The following is a 12,199-nucleotide window of genomic DNA, read 5'->3' on the forward strand; positions in this document are numbered from 1 at the left end:
ATTCTAAACAATGCCAGGATCAAACTTCAAAACTATACGCACCAACAAGTGACAATTTCCTTTATGTGCATTGGCTCTTGTTCTTCAGAACATGCCCTGGCTAAGTGAGAAATAAACTAATGAAAGACAATTCTCGAGGCTAAGGAATGTGTCTGAGCTCCAGGTTTTTACGGTCCAGTGTGAGTGTGGGAAGTGGGTGGTTCCTGGGGAGGCTGCTTATGGCTCATGCAGATGTTGATTAAAGAAAAAAAAAAAAGACCCAAATGCATACCTGTACCAGCCTTAATGGTCTTCCCACCACCCCAAGAAACAAATCAGAAATGACTGCTGCCTTCTACCTAGGTGCTCACCCAGCCCATTACTCTTCTAAAATTGTCCTAGAACAGAAAACACAAATGCCTTTGGTGCCTATTTGTTTGTGTGTGTGTGTGTGTGTGTGTGTGTGTTTTAAGTCAATTGCTTAAAAATATTTGTGGTAGACCGAATGCAAGGTGATCTCCAGAACTGTGTCTGGAGTTGTTGCTGCATGAATTTTTTTTTTTTTTTTTTTTTAAGAAAGGAGGAAGGCCTTTTATACCTTTTCTATAAGGGAAAGAGGAGATAGATTAATTTCTATATATCTAATTTCTGTAAGGGAAAGAGGAGATAGACAAATTTCTTCTGACAGAATTTCTTCACATAGTTTAGAGAAGTTAATGTCCTAGCTCTTTTACATCTTTTCATAATTTAATGATAGTTGATAGTCAAATAAAAAAATCCATTCCTACCCATATCATTTTCCTAAGTCCGTAAATCTTCCAGCAATGAACTGAATTACAACAGAACTTTCATTTGCCATTGTTATTGAACTAGTACTCAGTAGCTATGTTATCAGGGAAAGTACTGGCCACCAAGTAAGGAAGAGTACAATGTTCCTAGTTTAGCTATCAAATAGATAATTCATCCTTAAAAAATTCAGGATTGGCTATATACAATTGGCCCTTTCTATCGTCTGACAATGGGCCGTTGCTCGTTTTTCAGCAGCTGTAATGGATCAGTTTGAAGAATGGGATCATTTATTGAAAAGCCTTTGCACAAGTCATTTCACATATTTTATCCAATTTAATCTCCAAAACCTTAATACAAATAAAGAAAGTGAGGTTCAGAGTAATGGAGCAAGGGGCCTATATTGTGCATCGAGAAAGTGACAGCTTCTAGGAGTCGGACGGACGTGAGTGTCTACTCCATCCTTTATCCGTGCCACATCTCTGTAAAAGCTAGATCTTCGCTATAGATCTGAAACCCCCGGAGAGTCTTTGGTCTGCTCAAGAAGGCACAGCCTGGCAAGGGTGGAAACATAAGCCCCACCCCACCACCCCCCGCCAGTGGGGGTGGCAGGTAAGGCAGTTTTGTCTGTGATGTTTGACACTGGCAAGGCACTTCTCCAAAAGTCTCACATTTAATATAAAAATTACAAATGGAGCATGGGGAGCACCTGGGTGGCTCAGTGGGTTAAAGCTTCTGCCTTTGGCTCAGGTCATGATCTCAGGGTCCTGGGATCGAGCCCTGCATCAGGCTCTCTGCTAGGCAGGGAGCCTGCTTCTCCCTCTCTGTCTGCCTACTTGTGATCTCTGTCTGTCAAATAAAGAAATAAAATCTTAAAAAAAAAAAAAAAAAGGAGCATGGGGGACCCCTGGGTGGCACAGTCGGTTAAGTGGCCAACTCCTGGTTCCTGCTCAGATCGTTATCCTCAGGGTGGTGAGATCAAGCCTACGTCTGGCTCCACTCATGCTCTCTTTCATGTTCTCTCTCTAATAAATAAATCTTTAAATAAAAAAATGGAACATGGTATAAATATAAAATACAAAGCTATGAAAAACAAAGAAAATCTTTGAGACGTGGGGCCTCGCAAAGAGTTCTTAGCCTTGACACCAAAAACACAATCCATAAAAGGGATAAATTGGACTTTCTCAAAATTAAGAACTTTTGTCCCTGTGAAGTAGATGCAAATATGAGGGATAAATTAGGAGAAAATATTTGCAAACCACTTATCTGACAGAGGACCAGTTTCTAGAATATCTAACAAGCTCTGAAAACTCAACAGTTAAAAAAAAAAAAATTCCATTGGAAAGTGGGCAAAAGACATGAAGAGACATTTAGCTGAAGAGGATATGCGAATAGTCAAAAAGCACATGAAATGATATTTAATATCCTTAGCCATTAGGTAGGTGAAAATTAAAGACCATAATGAAATAGCACTATACACTTAGAAGTATGGCTAAAATAGGTGAAACATTGAGAAGGAATAGAACACCCACATTACTTGTGAGGATGTAGGATGGCTCTGCTACTCTGGCAAAAAAAATTTTTTTTTTTTTTTTTAATGTGCAACTACCATACAACCCACCAATTGTACATCTTGGCATTTTTCCAAATGAAAATTTATATTTATAGCAGGGTGTGTGTGTGTGTGTGTGTGTGTGTGTGTTGTTGTTGCTGCTGCTGCTGTTTTTCTTAGCAGTCAAAAATCAGAGACAACCCAGATGTCCTTCAACAGGTTAATGGGTAAGCCAACTGTGGCATACCCTTTTACTACAGAATTCTCTCTGGCAATGAAAAAAGAACTATTGATACACACAACAGCCGAGATCAACCTCCAGAAAATTATCCTGAGGGGCAAAAGCCAGTCCCAAAAGATCATATACCATATGATTACATTTATCTAACAGTCTTGAAATGAGAAAACGGAAGAAATGGAGCACAGGTTAATGGCTGTAGGAGTAGGGAGGAGTCGGGGGGAGCATTGGAGGAGTGGGGGGAGGAGGGTGTGATCATCAAAGGGCAATACTAAGCTTGAACACGTATCCTTGTCAATATCCTGGTTGTGACCAATTTGTGAGATGTTATTGTGGAGGGGGAAGAAGTGACTCAAAGGCACATAAGAAAGCTCCATATGGTTTCTTACAACTACATATTCACCTACAGTGATCTAAAAACCAAGTTTAATTTAAAAAAAGATTGGACAACAATGACAGTGGAGCAAGAATCTCTTATATTTTTACTTTTCCAGAGATGAACAAAAGCTCTGGGCCCCTGGGTGGCTCAGTGAGTTAAGCCTCTGCCTTTGGCTCAGGTCATGATCTCAGAGTCCTGGGATCAAGTCTCGCATCTGTCTCTCTGCTCAGCAGGGAGCCTGCATTTCCCTCCACCCCCACCTGCCTCTCTGCCTACTTGTGATCTCTCTCTGTGTCAAATAATTAAATAAAATCTTAAAAAAAAAAAAAAAAAAGCTCTGAGACAGGGGGCAAGATGCGGTCGCAACTTTGCCTCACTTTTTTACAGATCCAAGAAAAAATATTTCTAGCATCCAGGATTCTAGCATTTGGAAACCTCTACTGACAGTCTTCTGTCCAGTCTTGCCTATCTGAGAATTCTCTGCAGTTATCCCCTCTTTCCTCCATGTCAAACTTTCTAAATTTTCATTAAAAGTCAAAATAGAGGGGCGCCTGGGTGGCTCAGTGGGTTAAAGCCTCTGCCTTCGGCTCAGGTCATGATCCCAGGTCCTGGGATCGAGCCCCACATCGGGCTCTCTGCTCCGCAGAGAGCCTGCTTCCTCCTCTCTCTCCCTGCCTGCCTCTCTTGCCTACTTGTAATCTCTGTCTGTCAAATAAATAAATAAAATCTTAAAAAAAAAAAACAGTCAAAATAGAGGGCACCTGGGTGGCCAGTTGGTGGAGTAGCTGCCTTCAGCTCAGATCATGATCCTGGAATCCCGGGAAACCGTCCTGCATGGGGCTCCCTGCTCAGCAGGGGGTCTGCTTCTCCCTCTGACCTTCCTCCTCTCATGTTCTCTCACTCTCATTCTCTCTCTCAAACAAATAAACAAACGAATAAGTAAATAAATAAAATCTTCTAAAAAAGTCAAAATAGATACAAATACACTGAAGACCAGAAGGAACTTCAAAGTAGCAGTTTGATAGTTTTGCATATTTAAAAGGATCTCTGATAGCTTTGAGTTGATGTTACGCAAGAACGTCCCCCAGTTCTCACCCTTACTGGTCCAGGTCTAGCATTTCATCCCATGTGGCTCTTACGGGGGACAAGGCAGGCAGGTATGCTCGATTCTGAACTGGGCCACACTGAAGAAGATAGAACTGTCCTCACCCCCACACAGAGAGGAGCATGTAGAGTCTTCCTTCATGTTAGGAAAGACCCTGTCGACTTTCACTCTTCCTATTTTGAGCGCTACGCAGCTCCTCAGAAAGCCAGCCCCCTTCTCTAGTTTACTGGCTTTAACTGAAAAGACCAAGTTTCTTTGTTAGAAACAGAGTCACGACATGGCCACACTCTTTAACAAAGCACATTCTCTGTTGCTACAAAAGTCCATTCTCCTTCGACCTCTAGACATATTAGATGCTCTTTCTTTGAACAAACTCAGAATTCTGACATCCCATGGGTAGAGCCCAGAACATCTGTCCTAGATTGAGAGCCCCACCCTGCCCCCTACCAAAGACTTGCTTCCACGTCCAGCGGTAAAGCTGGCACATAGGAAACAGCAGAATGAAGAAAGGGTTGTAAAGATTTTCTAGTCATGCCCACCATTGGAAGAAGATCTGGCTTTTCCTTCAGTGCTATGTATTTAGCCAGTGAGGTTTCTGACCATGCAAGGTTAAAGACTTTTCCTCATGAAAGGCTTTAACCTTAAACCAGATGCTCCTGGCTTTTCCAAGAAGGGAACCCCACTGGGATGTGAACTAAGGTTTTCTCCCCTCAGGAGTTGACTAAATTCTCTTTGGACCTTCAAAATGAGCTGTATCCTGAATTCTAAACTCCCCTGCAGGTGCTTGCAGATATTTAATCCCTCCAGTTGTAGATCATTTTCTTTAGGATGGGAGCGCCACAGCTTTCTAGGAAGAATGCAGCTCATAAACGTTAACAGGTCACAGGCTACGAATCCTTCGGCTGATCCTACTCCTTGTTAGTCTTCTGGAGAGCCCTGCCTCGGCCAAGCACCAGCTCAATTAGTGGCCTGGGTTGGGTGGGCTGGGCTCCGAGCCATCCCCAGGGCGGCAGAGGGAGCTGAGAGCCTGCCTAGTTTAATTTCCCCGGGGAACTAGCAGGCAGGATTGCCGGGAAGCACAGAGCTGAGCACGCACCAGGAAACCAAAACCAAATGAGATTATCCATCGAGTAAGGGAGGTCAAATTACACTGAATCTTGGGCATTGAGTGTGGGACAATGCATTCCTCTCCTTAAGCAAGCCAGACTACAAAATGACCCCTATTGTATATTTAAGGGCTTTGAAAAATTATAGCCGGCTGATAAAGGGATTTTGATGGTATACATTAAGAATGGTAATAATGTTATAAACTTCTTTTGGTCGTGTGATTTAGGCTTCTATAAAAATAAAGTATAATCCCCCCAAACTGTCTAAAGTCATAGCTATAATAAAACAGAAATTCAGTTATTTTCATACAAACTCAGCCTCATCCCCCTCTCAGAATCCTCCTTTTTCCATCTGTTACTTCCCATGCAAACCAGGATTAAAATAATTTGAGATTGCCCTTTCTATTCTAGAATAGAATATCCACCATGCCAAAGGCACAAAAGTAAAATTAAAAAGACGTGAGACAAACTACACAAGAAATAGCCTGAGTATTAATTCTGTGACTATTTCTAATAATTGCTTATCTTTTTATTGGTGTTTAATCAGAGATCCCGGAAAATAGTTGGACTAGAAGAATGGCTCCTTTCCTCACAAGTATGACCAATAATGAAATGTAGCAGAATGTTCACGAAGCAGACAAGCAGCGCAGTGACTGGGATCAGATTCACTTTGAGCCCAGTGTCCAAATTTAGCGTTCAGGTTATCGTGGAAACGAAATTCTTGCTTTGCACATGTCCTATCTTTATCGTCTTATTCCTTTGACTGTCCAAAGAAACAGCACAGGAATAGAGGAGAAGTGTTGAAAGGGTCATAGGAGATTTGAACAAGACTTTGGCTGTGGCAGGAGGGTTGTTAGGACACTGGGTATCCAGGGTTGCTAAGACCTCCCTCCAAAGATGGATAAGCGTGTCCAACTGTAGTGTCATGTGGGAAGGCTTTCACACTAACATTTTCAGTAGTCTGTTACCAAGTGTGAAGTGGATGGAATTTATTGAAATATTCAGGATTATTCGCATAGCTTCTATCCCTAAGTTTTCTGTTGGGACTAGTGTGCACCCTGTGATAACCACCAACACGGTTTTGGGGGGTGCTGCTGTGGGGTTCAAGAAGAGTACCACTTACAAAATGTTTGGGGGAAATTTATGCTGAATTTCAGTCACCTGGGAAAGAGTGCTGCCCCAGAGCGGAAGCACCAGTTACATTGTTGTGGATAAAACTTGGGTGGGAGGTGGGAACAAAACCCCAATCTATTATGGGAAATATATCCAGGCAAAATACCTAACTTGAAATATTTTTTTTAAAGATTTATTTACTTGGCACAGTGAGCACAAGCATGAGGAGAGGCAGGGAGAGGGAGAAGTAGGCTCCCCATTGAACAGGGATCCTCATTTGGGACTTGATCCCAGGACCAAGAGATCATGACCGGAGCTGAAGGCAGCTGCTTAACTGACTGAGCCACTCAGGTGTCCCTCCAACTTGAAAGGTTTCTTAGAACCTTCTCTTTAGGGGTGCTTGGGTCACTGAGTCATTAAGCATCTTCATTTGGCTCAGGTCTTAATCCCAGGGTCCTGGGATGGAGCCCCACATTGGGCTCCCTGCTCAGTGCTCACTTATCTCCCCTCACTGGTACATGCTTGCATGAGCACTTTCTCTCTCAAATGAATGAAATCTTTAAAAATTTAAATACTAAGGGATAGATTTTGTCTGTTAGGGTTGAGATTTAGAGGGTAACAAACCAATGCAATTTTTAGGTTTTGTTTCCATTGAGAGAGCATCATCCAGTCCAACTGAACAAACACATCACAGAGAGGCGCCCGGGTGGCTCAGTTATTAAGTGTCTGCTTTCGGCTCAGGTCATGATCCCAGGATCCTGGGATCGAGCTCCACATTGGGAGTTCCCCTGTTCAGTGGGAAGCCTGCTTCTCCTTCTCCCACTCCTCCTGCTTGTATTCCCCTCTCTTGCTGTCTCTGTCAAATAAATAAAATCTTTGGGGAAAAAACAAAAGAAAACAAAAAAACAACACATCACAGGGCACCCATGGGCTGAGATGTAGGGATAGAAGAATGAGCAAGGTGGGCCTTGCCCTCCTAACGGGTCAGTTATAACTGCCTCCCTCTTTTCACATAACCCCAGAAAATAAGAGAGTAACTGTGGAAACTTGTTTATTGTAGGAGATCCCATAGCTGATAAAGGCCAGAGCTGGGACACGAACTCTAGTCTTCTGAGTCCAAATCACATGCTTTCTCTATGGGTTCACTTGGACCCATTTTCCCTTTCTCTCGCCTTCTATCAGGCTTTCTTTGCATATTAAGATTGCCTATTTTTGAAGCAACAAAACACCAGATTTTGATCTTCATCAAGTGTTTTTTATACGAAGTTCCTATCTATTCATTTGTCCAACACAGAGCACCTAAGCACAAGTTACCACATATCTGTAGCTAGTGTATGTGAGGCACGGGCTGAAGTATGTTGCCTGGGTCAGCTCGCTGACGCCCCACGGTTAACCCGCTGAGGGAGGCGATTTCTTATTCTCATCTTGCAGATCCCGTGTAGAGAGGCTTGTGGAAGGGCTGGGACTTTGGCCTTCAGAGCAGGAGTTCATGGACACCCTGTTATGCATCTGGTATATCGGAGGGCCTGCTGAGGGCTGGGTGTCTAAAGGGTGAGCAGTGCACCGTGTGGCCAGCAAGGAGCTCACGGACACCAAGAACTACACCACCAGGGCAAACATATCTACAGGGAAGCGAAGAACAACAGGGAAAGACTTGGGACTGCTTCCCTTTGGAGACAGAGATGTAGGATTTAAAAGCCATTTCTGTTTTCCTCATTCAGAAAATTAGAGGAAGGGAAGTATTTTATCTCTCAGTTTCCTTCGTGGCAGTGCTTTTCAGATTTTGCATCTGCAGAAAATCTTAAAATTCAGATTATGATTCAGTAGGCCTAGGGAGGGGGTCTAAGATTCTTTCTAGAAACTTCTAGATGCTGCTGGTCTGGGAACCACACCAAGGGGCAAGGCCATGATCTGTTTTCAGAGCTCTTCCCACAATCTGATATGTGGTAATCAGGCCTGAACTTAGTGCGATGGGGCATTCACTCAGAGGATCCCAAATGAAGTCAACTCATTTATCTTGCTACCAAGGATGGAACAAAGCAAAATTAAGGAGCTAAAGTCCATTCTTGGAGCACATTTTCCCTTGCTTCTCCTCTCTCCCCACATCCCTAATTCCCCAGTGGTCATGTACTCATCCAGAGTTTCAGGTCCTTAGGGAAAGTTCCCTGCTTTCTAAGATGTTAAGCACTTAATTAACTCATGTGTGCAAATGTGTTGGGGAGTGCTAATCACAAATATGTTATTTCTTCTCTGCTGACCTAAACGGCTGGTTCTGGATCTTGCTACACTGGCACCCTCACTGAGGCCACTTACTTTCCTTCGCATAGGAAACAGACTCAGCAGAGTTTACCACACAGGCATCCAGTGTGTTTGAGAGATAGAAGAGTGTTCAGATGAACTACCAAGTAGTTTCTCAAAAAAGGAGGAAAAACTTAAGCAATTTGCAAAAGCAGGATGCCTGGGTGTCTCAGTCAGTTAAGCATCTGCCTATGGCTCAGGTCACGATCCTGGGGTCCTGGGATTGAGTCTCACATCTGGTTCCTTGCTCAGAGGGAGCCTGCTTCTCCCTCTGCCTGCAGTTTCCCCTGCTTGTGCTGACAAATAAAATCTTAAAAAAAAAAAAAAAAAAGGTTTGCCAAAGCTAAATATTTCAGCAAACTCTAGTATACCCGAACTATCATTCTGCTTCAAAGTAGCAGGTTAGGCTTTTGAGATCGCCTTCACTTTTTTTTTTTCCTTAAAGATTTTATTTATTTATTTGAAAGACAGAGATCACAAGTAGGCAGAGAGGCAGGCAGAGAGAGAGGAAGGGAAGTACGCTCCCTGCTGAGCAGAGAGCCTGACATGGGGCTCAACCCCAGAGCCCTGGGATCATGACCTGAGCTGAAGGCAGAGGCTTTAACCCACTGAGCCACCCAGGTGCCCCTTGCCATTGCTTTCTAACAACACTTCCAGACAAGTCCTGAGGACTTTTCTATGTGCACTTGCATTTTCAAACTGAGGGAAAAGAAGGGACCATTGATGCCAGAACTTGCAGTCCTCGTCTGTACTGGGCTATGTATCCAAAGTGGATTTATCAGCCCTCTTTCTTTCTTTCTTTCTTTTTTTTTTTTTTTTGAGACCCCATGCCTCTTCCCATGGAGGTCGTTACAATTTAATAGCTTTAGGGGTTATATGGGCCTTTAAGAGCTACTTGAGGAATCCAACTATCCTCTGTAAACCTGCCTGCTGCACAGAGCATGGCACCTGCCGTGAACTTCCCTGGGGCTGAGGTTTTCTCCCTGACGTGACTGTGGATATACCGTCTAAACTCGGGGCTCCAGCTCCGAGTGTTCCGTCAAGTGCAGTTTGAGTGTTGCTGCTCTGTATAAGAATTCTTCAGCTATGGCAGATTTCTGTGTAAACGGAAAACCCTTGTGTTCATCATCACGATTTGAACACATCTCCCTTGTCAAGTGGATCTGAGTTTTAGTTATAGGATGAGGAAATGTCCATGTAGAATCAACCCTGGGGAAAACCAATGGCTTAGAATGGGAGAGAATGCCCATCTGAAGGGCTCTTGTGGACGTGGCCTTGAGCATGACCTTCATATGGCCCCTATGAAGCCTATCTGTTGCCTTTTCTATAGTCTGTGACCTCAGCAAACTCCGTGGTTTGATCACCAACTCTAAAGGTAGGCAGTGGAGAGGGGCGGGACACAGAAAAGAACAAAACCATCTTTAGACAACAAGCAGAACCTTTCCTGTTCACTTTAAAGTTGAACGCTAGCTAGCTCAAGTTGTTGGTATTTTCATGCTTTATAGACATTGCACTTAAAGTAGGGCTTTAAGATTCTTACCTCTTTCCAATCTTTTAGGTCCTCCCTAGAGAAACAAGCTTTTGTGCCTTCTTGTTCCTCCCTCCCACAAGGTACTTCCTTTTTGCTCCCCATGGGGACAGCTCATGCTTCCCTGAGTCTTCCTAGAAGCACCACGTGCTTGAACACCAGGAAGATTCAGGGCTCTTCTTTCTGCCTGTATTTGGGGTCAGCTCAGTAAAACCCCCTGCTGTACTGGGTCAGTCATCCTGCTTTTCCACGTCTTCCCTGCTCTCTAACAGCGGAAGACATAGAAGCTCTCCAGCCTAGGCCAGTGGGTGGAGAGAAGACAGAATGCTAACAACTACATTTACGGGGAAAAGTGAGCTCAGCAGGGTATCCAAGTGGATGCTCTTTAAAACGTGCCTGCTCTTCCAAAAATCACAGCACTTCCCTATTTTGAGCGACAATGGCATTCTTCATATTTTAAGTGGAAGTCTAAATCCTACCACTATTACCCTCAGTGACTCAAATCATTCAGTGCGCTACTGTACTATCAAAATGATGTATTTTCCTCATGTGTTGAAAACCTTATGGAGGCTTTGAGAGGAAAAAGTCCAGTTCCCATTACATTTTCTATTCTATTTTATTCTAAGGAAGATGGATTGACAACTGGCTTCTGGAGTGCTGACATTTCTCGTGGGGAAAGCAGAAGTAAAAGGTAAGACACCCCCCCCCCCGCTGAGGAGTCTAGAGGTCATACATGGATTGAAGTGCTTTGGGACTGCACTTAAAGCAGAGCTGGGATAAGGCCCAGGCCCTCCTACAATCAATTTAAGTTGACTCGTTCATAAGAAGAGGTGGAGTGGTGGGTCGCCTGGGTGGCTCAGTGGGTTAAAGTCTCTGCCTTCGGCAGTCTCTGCCCTCTGCCCAGGGTCCTGGGATCAAGCCCCACATCGGGCTCTCTGCTCAGCGGGGATACTGCTTCCCCCATCTCTCTGCCTCTCTGCCTACTTGTCATCTCTGTCAAATGAATAAATAAAATCTTAAAAAAAAAAAGAAAAGAAAAGAAGAGCAGGAATGGTGTTGTGCCTAACTTGCAAAGATTTTAAAAGAAGATCATTGTTTAAGGGGGTAGAGACAAACATTCTTTGTCTTGACTCCTAAATCATGCTTATTTTTCTTTTGAATGTTTTGGTAGAGGTTGCTGCTTCCTCTTGGTTGGACTGTCAGTTCTCTAATACGTTAAATCTTTGAAATGGAATTTTAACGTCCTCTTCATTTTTTAATCTATAGAGTCTATTCCTGATCATTATTAGACAGTTTAGCTAGTTTTTTTCAGAGAGGGGTATCAGAATATAAAAGTCTCCCAAAGGCACACAGAATTAACAAACAGCAAAGTTATTAACTACTCAACATTTGCAGACAAACTCCCCCAAAATGCGAAAAACCAAAAAAATGCACATGGCTTTCCGATTCTAAGAGCGAGGCTGACAACACTAAACTTCTCAAGAATAGGGTGTTGGGGCGCCTGGGTGGCTCAGTGGGTTAAGCCGCTGCCTTCGGCTCAGGTCATGATCTCAGGGTCCTGGGATCGAGTCCCGCATCGGGCTCTCTCCTTCCCTGCTTCCCCCCCCACTCTCTCTGCCTGCCTCTCTGCCTACTTGTGATCTCTCTCTGTCAAATAAATAAATAAAATCTTAAAAAAAAAAAAAAGAATAGGGTGTTTAAAATCTCATTCCTTTGGGATGGGCCACAAACCCCGTGGGAAAATATGACTCAAATGGACTTCGGCTTGAGATCACAGCGAATGGAACACAATTGTTCTTCCCGTCCTGCATGGCTCACCTGCGTCAGATTGCGCAACAAGGTATGCTCTGGAGGTGTCAGAGGGTTCCTAAAAACCCCACCCAAGCTCACTGTCTGGGCAAATTACTGTGAATAGCATCACCGCAGACACTCACATAGGCAGCTTAGGACAGAAAACCAACCTAAGACACCCTTCTGCAAGAGAAACCAGACTCAGATTCACCGCTCAACTTAAGCTGGTGTCCATGGTGATGAGTGGGCACAGCGACAGGTTCCCGAAGGGGAAGAGAAGCCACACATTCTTGAATATAGTTATACTCCTCGTGCTCCATGAGG

The 12,199-nt window shown here is 43.8% G+C and overlaps 1 protein-coding gene across 2 annotated transcripts in view; it reads right to left on the minus strand.

Moving 5' to 3' along the window:
• MAPRE2 (microtubule associated protein RP/EB family member 2) overlaps positions 1-12,199 on the minus strand; it is a 158,918-nt gene that overhangs the window by 131,495 nt on the left and 15,224 nt on the right. The window lies entirely within an intron of this gene.

The sequence above is a fragment of the Neovison vison genome, chromosome 3 (assembly GCF_020171115.1).
Source record: "Neovison vison isolate M4711 chromosome 3, ASM_NN_V1, whole genome shotgun sequence".
In the NCBI taxonomy this organism is placed as follows: Eukaryota; Metazoa; Chordata; class Mammalia; order Carnivora; family Mustelidae; genus Neogale; species Neogale vison.